This window comes from Euprymna scolopes, chromosome 41, assembly GCF_053919585.1.
Source record: "Euprymna scolopes isolate OS-2025 chromosome 41, ASM5391958v1, whole genome shotgun sequence".
In the NCBI taxonomy this organism is placed as follows: domain Eukaryota; kingdom Metazoa; phylum Mollusca; class Cephalopoda; order Sepiida; family Sepiolidae; genus Euprymna; species Euprymna scolopes.
Window position 1 is genome coordinate 24,572,986 of NC_136522.1, and position 11,291 is coordinate 24,584,276.

Consider the following 11,291-nt stretch of genomic DNA (forward strand, 5'->3'; position numbering starts at 1 on the left):
GATTATAATGATAACCAATACATTCCTACAGTGCGTTGTTTTATCTGCACATTTAGCAATGGAAATACTATTTCAAATTTAAACTTGAGTCACATGTAGACCAGAGGCGAGGGAGTATAGGAGCCAACAAAACGGTAAATGTGAAAAAGAAAAAAATGTCCGTGATTTATTTTAATCGCCAAACACATTTGCACTATTTTTATAATTCATTACAAAAATAAAAATTAAGTTATAATACAGGGTGACCCCCCCAAAAAAACGGGCCCCAACTCTAATTAGGCCCCGTTTCTTAGTATTTTGTCCGAATGAAATGAAACTTTGGTCATAACTAGTTTATTATATTCAAAACATCACACCAAAACACTAGGGTCTTTGGCCTTTTTTTCTCCGTTGACTGTAAAATGCGCAGAACAACAATTGAATGTCCTCTGTTTTTAGGGGTCACCCTGCATTACTAAATCTTACGTCTTAACTCCTTGTTTTTATTTTGATCTAAATTCAATTAATGATCGTAGTTGTTGAAAATGTCTCAAATTTAAGTCTTAAGTTTGATCTTAGGAGCAAATTGAAATTTAAAGGACCTTGCTTAATTTGCATCGAATTACAATAGAAATACAATTGAATAGAAATCTGCAATATTTGAATTTTTAAATTCAGGTTGTGCCCATATTATGTCCTTAAGAAAGTTTCAGATACTTCGTGAAGACCTTTTACACTAGTTATAAATTTTATCACAGTCTCAAATTGATATATAACTACGAAACCAGCCTTAATTATCATCATATCGTATGAATCCAAAGATTCTATTATTTCCCCGATATTTTTCTATTGTTTCCCCAATATTTTTCTATTATTTCCCCGATATTTTTCTATTGTTTCCCCAATATTTTTCTATTGTTTCCCCGATATTTTTCTATTGTTTCCCCGATATTTTTCTATTGTTTCCCCAATACTTTCTATTGTTTCCCCGATATTTTTCTATTGTTTCCCCATATTTTTCTATTGTTTCCCATATTTTTCTATTGTTTCCCCGATATTTTTCTATTCTTTCCCCATATTTTTCTATTGTTTTCCCGATATTTTTCTATTGTTTCCCTATATTTTTCTGTTGTTTCCCCGATATTTTTCTATTGTTTCCTCATATTTTTCTATTGTTTCCCACATATTTTTCTATTGTTTCCCCAATACTTTCTATTATTTGCCCATATTTTTCTATTGTTTCCTCATATTTTTCAAATGTTTCCCCATATTTTTCTGTTGTTTCCCCATATTTTTCTATTGTTTCCCCGATATTTTTCTATTGTTTCCCCATATTTTTCTATTGTTTCCCCATATTTTTCTGTTGTTTCCCTATATTTTTCTATTGTTTCCCCATATTTTTCTATTGTTTCCCCAATATTTTTCTATAGTTTCCCACATATTTTTCTATTGTTTCCCACATATTTTTCTATTGTTTTCCCGATATTTTTCTATTGTTTTCCCGATATTTTTCTATTGTTTCCCCAATATTTTTCTATTGTTTCCCCATATTTTTCTATTGTTTCCCCATATTTTTCTATTGTCTCCCCATATTTTTCTATTGTCTCCCCATATTTTTCTATTGTTTCCCCATATTTTTCTATTGTTTTCCCATATTTTTCTATTGTTTCCCCATATTTTTCTATTGCTTCACCGATATTTTTCTATTGCTTCCCGATATTTTTCTATTGCTTCCCCGATATTTTTCTATTGTTTCCCCATATTTTTCTATTGCTTCACCGATATTTTTCTATTGTCTCCCCATATTTTTCTTGTCAAAATTCTTTCTAGAAACACCTCAGGTACTCACAGAAGGAACCAGATGAAAGTTGCCAACAACTTATGTAAAAGTTAGTTTTGTGGAACGAGTCTTAATGTAATAGAGATACTACATCTAATATATAAACGGTTATATGTCCGTCCGCCGAAATGTCTGTCTGTCTATCGGTCTGTCTGTCTGTCTCTATATTTTTAAACTATATCTCCTCCGAAACTAAAAGTCTCAGAGCGGCGCTAGGGGCCTCAAATGATTGAATTTTGTACGGGCCGTTCTTTTATGGACTTTAGCCGGTAAAAATAGTTTTAAGCGTAAAAAATTGGTCAAAATTGAAAAAAATCCTGATACATTTTGTACAGTCATCTTAGTTTATTAAAAAAAATTTTTTTAATCAATTCGCATGCCTGTCACTGGGCTTTGAATGCTGCAGTTTCGCTTTCGATTCTAGCTAATAGAACCTGATCACGTTTTTTTTTTACTTTTGAAATCACGATTCTATAATAATATATGCGAAATCTGGACAAATTAAAATATATTTAAGTGTATTTTTCTCTCTCGCAAAGCCGGGCGCACCCCCACCCCTGCCGCTAGTATTTAATATTGTGAGAAATTCTTCTCTCACATATGTTAACTTCAAGATATTGGCAAAATAAGATAAATACAACAAAGCCTACCTTCAAATTTTAATACAAAATTTTATTAGCTCCTCACTGCAAAAAAAAAAAAAAAAAAAAAAAAAAGGAATAGCCGTTTTGCCTCCGAAATGGAGCTGGTATCAACCTCGAAAGGTAGTAGTCTTTATGTCTTCAACTCGAATTGGATGCAGGTTCATCTATCTTAGAAGGGGGTTGGTATGATTCCTCCCAATAAAAGGATTCAATTTTCGTCTCAAGTCGATCTTACAGGAGTTCATAATTAATGTTCATTAGAAGGAAAATCCTTAATAATAGGTCGACAATTCAGACCTTAAAGTCTCTGGGAGACATATAATCTAATTGAGCCTAATTATTTAGGCTTAAAATAAAGTCTCAAGGAGACACAAATAATAATAACTGTGCCTAATTATTTAAGCTTAAAATTGAATGCCTCAATGCCGAGAGTGAGTTTTATTAGTGTTTTTGACTGCTGCTAAAACTGGATTCCATCCTTCTGCCTGAGTGGAACTGAAAAGGAACGCATGCAAAAAAACTCGCCAAGGCAAATCGTCCGCAACAAATACAATCGACCAATTTGATTGGTCTAAAACAAAGAAAATGGGAGGCATGATGTAATTGTCAAATTTCTGACAATATATAACGATTGCTGTATTGCAAATTTGCTATGGAATTACGGCATCATGTCTGTTTCATGTAAAATTATTGAAGCAGTCTCGATTTAACAAAGAACTATTATATCAGTTGTCATTTATAAATCGTACATTTATACCAATCAATATACATACTATAAAATTATTACATGGAAGTTTCTGTCGGATGTAAAAAAAAAAATGATACCACTCACGAATTCTTTCAGAAATATTACTAGGTCAGTTTTCATTTGATATAGATTGCTTACCTCAATCGCCATTCTATATGCAACGATTACACCCAACTTATTTAATAAATAATTATTAGACCAGTTTCCATTTGAATAAAATTATTACTTTAATCATTTGACATAAAATTATTACTTTTATCATTTGACATAACATTATTACTTTAATCATTTGGCATAATATTATTACTTTAATCATTTGACATGAAATAATTACTTTAATTATTTGACATGAAATTATTACTTTAATTATTTGACATGAAATTATTACTTTAATTATTTGACATAATATAATTACTTTAATCATTTTACATAATGTTATTACTTTAATAATTTGACAATATTATTACTTTAATCATTTGACATAATATTATTACTTTAATTATTTGACATGAAATTATTACTTTAATTATTTAACATGAAATTATTACTTTAATTATTTGACATGAAGTTATTACTTTAATTATTTGACATAATATAATTACTTTAATCATTTTACATAATGTTATTACTTTAATAATTTGACAATATTATTACTTTAATCATTTGACATAATATTATTACTTTAATTATTTGACATGAAATTATTACTTTAATTATTTAACATGAAATTTTTACTTTAATTATTTGACATGAAATTATTACTTTAATTATTTGACATGAAATTATTACTTCAATACAGAACTACGAAAGGCCTATTTTGTAGAACTTTTTATATACTCCTTAGATTATAATGTGTACGATTTACAAACGGACGTCGTCTCTACATTTATTTTGATCGACTTTTATAAAATTCACGCTATTCCGCCCTTTCGCATGTTTTTCGTCTTTTTCGTATAAATAAAGCAAAACTCATCGGAGCAAAGCTGTCAGCGTTGATAAATGTTTGGAAAACCATTCATATCAAACAATTGCTATTCATTTGGGAGTTCCCCCCTTTAAGGAAGAGCTTAGTTTCTCCAACATCGTGGGGAAACAAATAAATGCAACGGCGGAAAGCTGAGCTGGACTTCAGCCGACGTTCATTTCTGTATCGACGTGAACTCATTCTCTTAGCAAACCAACTTTTTGATTGACATCGCTAAATGTTAACGCTTTTCACCTCCTATGGCTTCATAGCGTAGCGGTAAGATGTCACGTTTTCTTTTCCTTTCTTTTCCATCTTTTAAACTCAAGAAATTGAAGAACTACAAAGACAGGAGTAGTACCATTTAAACGATCGACCAGAATTTATTTTTATACATAGCATCACCATTCTCAATCTACGTTTACCAATAATTCAATAACGCATCTCTGCTTCTGACGCATGTCTATGACAGGGGTTGCTTTCTTAGAATGTTACACCGTCAATATCTTAAACAGAGAGATGAAATTTTCAGCTCTGTAATGCACCAATCGCATTATTATATAAAATTGCTACATCAGTGATTATAATTTGCTTATCTACTGACTGAGCATTCTGTTCGTCAGGGCCCCTGATACAATTGAAGGGGTATCTACCCTTCTTGCGGCCAATGTAGACAGTCAATTTATAGGAAATGACGTCAAAACCGGAAGAATAGCGAGGCTGCTTTTTACTTCCCATCTTTTCCTATTTGATATAGAACAATTATGTCAGTGCCCATTTGATATAAATCGATATCTCTCTCTATCTTTTTTCGTGAGGGGGGAGGGAAGCTCTAGAGAGGGATTTTTTTAGAACTTTTTATATACTCCCTAGATTATAATATCTATGATTTGTGAACGGACGTCGTGTCTACATTTATTTACATCGACTTTTATAAATTCAGGCTATTCTGTCCTTTTGTATGTTTGTTTGTCTTTTTCGTATAAATAAAGCGAAACTCATCGAAGCAAAGCCGTCAGAGGCCTTTTGTGCCGGGACGTCTACAAAGCAATTAGCTTTGATTAATATGTGAAAAACCTTTCATATCAAACAATTGCTATTCGTTTGCAGAGCTCCCCCTTCTTGGGGATGCTGGTTTCCCCAACATTGTGGGGAAACATAAATAAAAAGGCAGAAGAGTAAAGCTTAACTGGCCTTCAGCCAACATTAATTTCTGCGCCTGCGTGATTCTTAACTTATTTGTGCAAGTCAACTTTTTGATTGACGTCACTTTTCACTTCCTGTCGCATCATGGCCTAGCGGTAAGATGTCAGGTTTTCTTTCACTTTCTTTTCTCTCTTCGCGTCACGGGTTCGAGCCTGCCTGCCTACTGCCACTTTTTTTTTGCTCAACACACATCTCCAAACACTCGGGCAACGCCGGGCATCCCCGCTAGTTTGATATAAAACTATATTGTCAGTTTACATTTGATATAAAACAATTATCACAATAACTGTATGAAAGAAAATATGACAGCCGTTCTCGTTTGAAATAGAACTTGAACATGAATCTCCTTTGATATAGAATTATTTCACAAATAATTATTTGTGTAACGTCGCATACACGTTCGCACTAATAGATCCAACATGCTGTAGCAGAGTACGTCGCAAGGAACATAGGACAAGTAATAACTCGACTCCTTTTTTTGTAACAGCGACATTTTTTCTTCATTCTACCGCCACGCGTTACTTCTCATTAGAGTTATGACGTCACCCGTGATCTCTCTCCTTTTTATAGTATTTTTCTTTTTCCTTACCGGTTAAGTCATTTCGCATGCATTTGCATACGCACGTTCGCGCTCTGTTAGACATATATATATATATATTTATATAAATATATATATGTATGTGTGTGTATCTTTTCAACAAATCCAGACGTATTTAGAATAGCATGTGGGTATCTATATATATATATATATATATATATATATATATATATATGGATATATATAATGTAGAAAACACTTTTACACACGTAGATCAGACACGTTGTAGTAGAGCACGTTGCAAGGAACATAGGGCAAGTAATAACTCGACTCCTTGTTTCACAACGACATTTATTTCCTCGTCCTCCCGTCACGCATGACTTCTCGTTATGATTGTGACGTCACCCACGTCTCAAACGTGATCTTTATCCTTTTTATAGTTTTTTCTTCTTACTGACTGTGACAGCATTTCATACACAGCTCGATATTTGCATACGTACGTCCGCGCTCTGTTACATTTGTTGTACACCGAGTCTAGCAGCAAGTCCTGGGAACATATACTCGCAAGACAAACAGTTTGAAAAAAGTCACACACCATCCACTATGACTATGCAATTGCTACCGCTACATAACTAGAAAACGGAGCTATTAAACCTGACTTAGTGTCATGTGACAACAAGAAGAAGAAAAAACAACTCTAATATATATATAATATTATACTGATAACAGATAATAATAAAATGTGTCCCAAATCATGTTGGGCTAAACACACCAGAGAGAGAAGATAACGAAATTCAAAGGTTTTATCTACGATATGAAAAGAAACTAAAATCGTAGAGAAACTCTTCGTCATTTGAATAATTTTAAAAACACCCGGATTCATAAAAAAGAAAATTAAAAACTACCCGGCAAATATACCCGGTAAGTCAAAGGCAAGAGTGATAAAAACAATTGAATTTAAAAAGACAGTTAGAACCATTAAAATATCTCTCGGTTGTAATATCTGAAGTAGCAGATGAATGCCCGACATTCGGTTGGATGGCTCGCCCCCAGTAAAAATAAAATGATAAAATAGCACCCTTAATGATAATAAACTACATCTAAAAAGACCTATAAGCAGTATATATTTGTAATTAGTATGTGTTTAGTCATATTTGTAATAATGTGTCATGTCATATTTGTAATTTGTTATGCGTTATGTCATATTTGTAATTTGTATGTGTCATGTCATATTTGTAATTTGTATGTGTTTTGTCATATTTGTAATTTGTATGTGTTTTGTCATATTTGTAATTTGTATGTGTTTTGTCATATCTGTAATTTGTATATGTTATGTTATATTTGTACTTTGTATGTGTTTTGTCATATTTGTAATTTGTATGTGTCATGTCATATTTGTAATTTGTATGTGTTTTGTCATATTTGTAATTTGTATGTGTTTTGTCATATTTGTAATTTGTATGTGTTTTGTTATATTTGCAATTTGTATGTGTTTTGTCATATTTGTAATTTGTATGTGTTTTGTCATATTTGTAATTTGTATGTGTTTTGTCATATTTGTAATTTGTATGTGTTTTGTCATATTTGTAATTTGTATGTGTCATGTCATATTTGTAATTTGTATGTGTTATGTTATATTTGTAATTTGTATGTGTTTTGTCATATTTGTAATTTGTATGTGTTTTGTCATATTTGTAATTTGTATGCGTTATGTCATACTTGTAATTTGTATGTGTCATGTCATATTTGTAATTTGTATGTGTTTTGTCATATTTGTAATTTGTATGTGTTTTGTCATATTTGTAATTTGTATGTGTTATGTCATATTTGTAATTTGTATGTGTTTTGTCATATTTTTAATTTGTATGTGTTATGTCATATTTGTAATTTGTATGTGTTATGTCATATTTGTAAATTGTATGTGTTTTGTCATATTTGTAATTGTTGTGTGTTGTGTAATATTTGTAATTGTTTTGTGTTGTATCATATTTGTAATTGTTATATGTTATGTCATATTTGTAATCTATATGTTATGTCATATTTTTTAATTTGTATGTGTTATGTCATATTTGTAATTTGTATGTGTGATGTCATATTTGTAATTGTTTTGTGTTGTGTGATATTTGTAATATTTTTGCGTTATATCATATTTGTAATTTGCATATTTTATGTCATATTTGTAATTGTTATGTGTAAGTGTTATATTTGTAATTTGTATGTGTGATGTAATATTTGTAATTGTTATGCGTTGTGTCATATTTGTAATTATGTATTATGTCATATTTGTTATTTGTTATGCGTTATGTCATATTTGTAATTTTTATGTGCTATGTCGTATTTGAAATTTGTATGTATTATGCGATATTTTTAATTTGTATGTGTTATGTCATATTTGTAATTTGTATGCGTTCTGCCATATTTTTAATTGTTATGCGTTATGTCATATTTGTAATTGTTATGCGTTATGTCATATTCGTAATTGTTATATGTTATGTCATATTTTGATTTTATGTGTTGTGTCACATTTATAATTGTTTTGTGTTTTGTCATATTTGTAATTTGTATGTATTATGTCATATTTGTAATTTGTATGTGTTATGTCATATTTGCAATTGTTATGTGTTTTTCATATCTGCAATTATTTCATGTTGTGTCATACTTGTAATTGTTATATGTTATGTGATATTTATAATTTATATATTTATTGTCATATTTTTAATTTGTATGTGTGATGTTATATTTGTAATTTGTATGTGTGATGTCATATTTGTAATTGCTTTGTGTTGTGTGATATTTTTAATTGTTTTGCGTTCTATCATATATGTAATTTGTATATGTTATGTCATATTTGTAATGGTTATGTGTGAGTGTTATATTTGTAATTTGTATGTGTTATGTCATATTTGTTATTGTTATGCGTCGTGTCATATTTTTAATTATGTATTATGTCATATTTGTAATTTGTTATGCCTTATGTTATATTTGTATTTTGTATGTGCTATGTGATATTTGTAATTTGTATGTGTTATGTCATATTTGTATTTTGTATGTGTTATGTCATATTTGTATTTTGTATGTGTTATGTCATATTTGTAATTTGTATGTATAATGTCATATTTGTAATTTGTATGTGTTATGTCATATTTGTAATTTGTTATGCCTTATGTTATATTTGTATTTTGTATGTGATATTTGTAATTTGTATGTGTTATGTCATATTTGTATTTTGTATGTGTTATGTCATATTTGTATTTTGTATGTGTTATGTCATATTTGTATTTTGTATGTGTTATGTCATATTTGTAATTTGTATGTATCATGTCATATTTGTAATTTGTATGTGTTATGTCATATTTGTAATTTGTATGTGTTATGTCATATTTGTAATTTGTATGTGTTATGTCATATTTGTAATTTGTATGTGTTATGTTATATTTGTATTTTATATATGTTATGTCATATTTGTCATTTGTTATACGTTATGTCATATTTGTAATTTGTTATACGTTACGTCATATTCGTAATTTGTTATACGTTATGTCATATTTGTAATTTGTTATACGTTATGTCATACTTGTAATTCTTATGTGTTGTGTCATATTTGTAATTGTTATGCGTTATATCATATTTGTAATTTGTATGTGTTGTGATATTTTTAATTATTTTGTGTCATGTCATATTTTTAATTGTTATGCGTTATGTCATATTTGTAATTTGTATGTGTTGTGATATTTGTAATTATTTTGTGTCATGTCATATTTGTAATTGTTATGCGTTATGTCATATTTGTAATTTGTATGTGTTGTGATATTTGTAATTATTTTGTGTCATGTCATATTTGTAATTGTTATGCGTTATGTCATATTTGTAATTTGTATGTGTTGTGATATTTGTAATTGTTATGCGTTATGCCATATTTGTAATTGTAATGCGTTATGTCATATTTGTAATTTTTATGCGTTCTGCCATATTTTTAATTGTTATGTGTAATGTCATATTTGTAATTTTTATGCGTTCTGCCATATTTGTAATTGTTATGCGTTATGTGATATTTGTTATTGTTATGCGTTTTGTCATATTCGTAATTGCTATATGTTATGTCATATTTTAATTTGTATCTGTTGTGTCATATTTGTAATTGTTTTGTGTTTTGTCATATTTGTAATTTGTATGTATTATGTCATATTTGTAATTTGTATGCGTTATGTCATATTTGTAATTGTTATGTGTTTTCATATCTGTAATTGTTTCGTGTTGTGTCATATTTGTAATTGTTATATGTTATGTGATATTTATAATTTATATATGTTTTGTCATATTTTTAATTCGTATGTGTGATGTCATATTTTAATTTGTATGTGTGATGTCATATTTGTAATTGTTATACGTGGTGTCATATTTTTAATTATGTATTGTGTCATATTTGTAATTGTTATGCGTTATGTCATATTTGTAATTTGTATGTGCTATGTCGTATTTGAAATTTGTTTGTATTATGTGATATTTGTAATTTTTATGCGTTATGTCATATTTGTACTTTGTATGTGTTGTGTTATATTTGTAATTGTTTCGTGTTATATTTGTAATTGTTTCGTGTTATGTCTTATTTATAATTTGTATGTGTTGTGTCATATTTGTAATTGTTGTGCGTTGTGTCTTATTTGTAATTATGTATTATGTCATATTTTTAATTTGTTATGTGTTATATGATATTTGTAATTGTTATGCGATTTTTCATATTTGTAATTTGTATGTGTTTTGTCATATTTGTAATTTGTATGTGTTTTGTCATATTTGTAATTTGTATGTGTCATGTCATATTTGTAATTTGTATGTGTTATGTTATATTTGTAATTTGTATGTGTTTTGTCATATTTGTAATTTGTATGTGTTTTGTCATATTTGTAATTTGTATGCGTTATGTCATACTTGTAATTTGTATGTGTCATGTCATATTTGTAATTTGTATGTGTTTTGTCATATTTGTAATTTGTATGTGTTTTGTCATATTTGTAATTTGTATGTGTTATGTCATATTTGTAATTTGTATGTGTTTTGTCATATTTTTAATTTGTATGTGTTATGTCATATTTGTAATTTGTATGTGTTATGTCATATTTGTAAATTGTATGTGTTTTGTCATATTTGTAATTGTTGTGTGTTGTGTAATATTTGTAATTGTTTTGTGTTGTATCATATTTGTAATTGTTATATGTTATGTCATATTTGTAATCTATATGTTATGTCATATTTTTTAATTTGTATGTGTTATGTCATATTTGTAATTTGTATGTGTGATGTCATATTTGTAATTGTTTTGTGTTGTGTGATATTTGTAATATTTTTGCGTTATATCATATTTGTAATTTGCA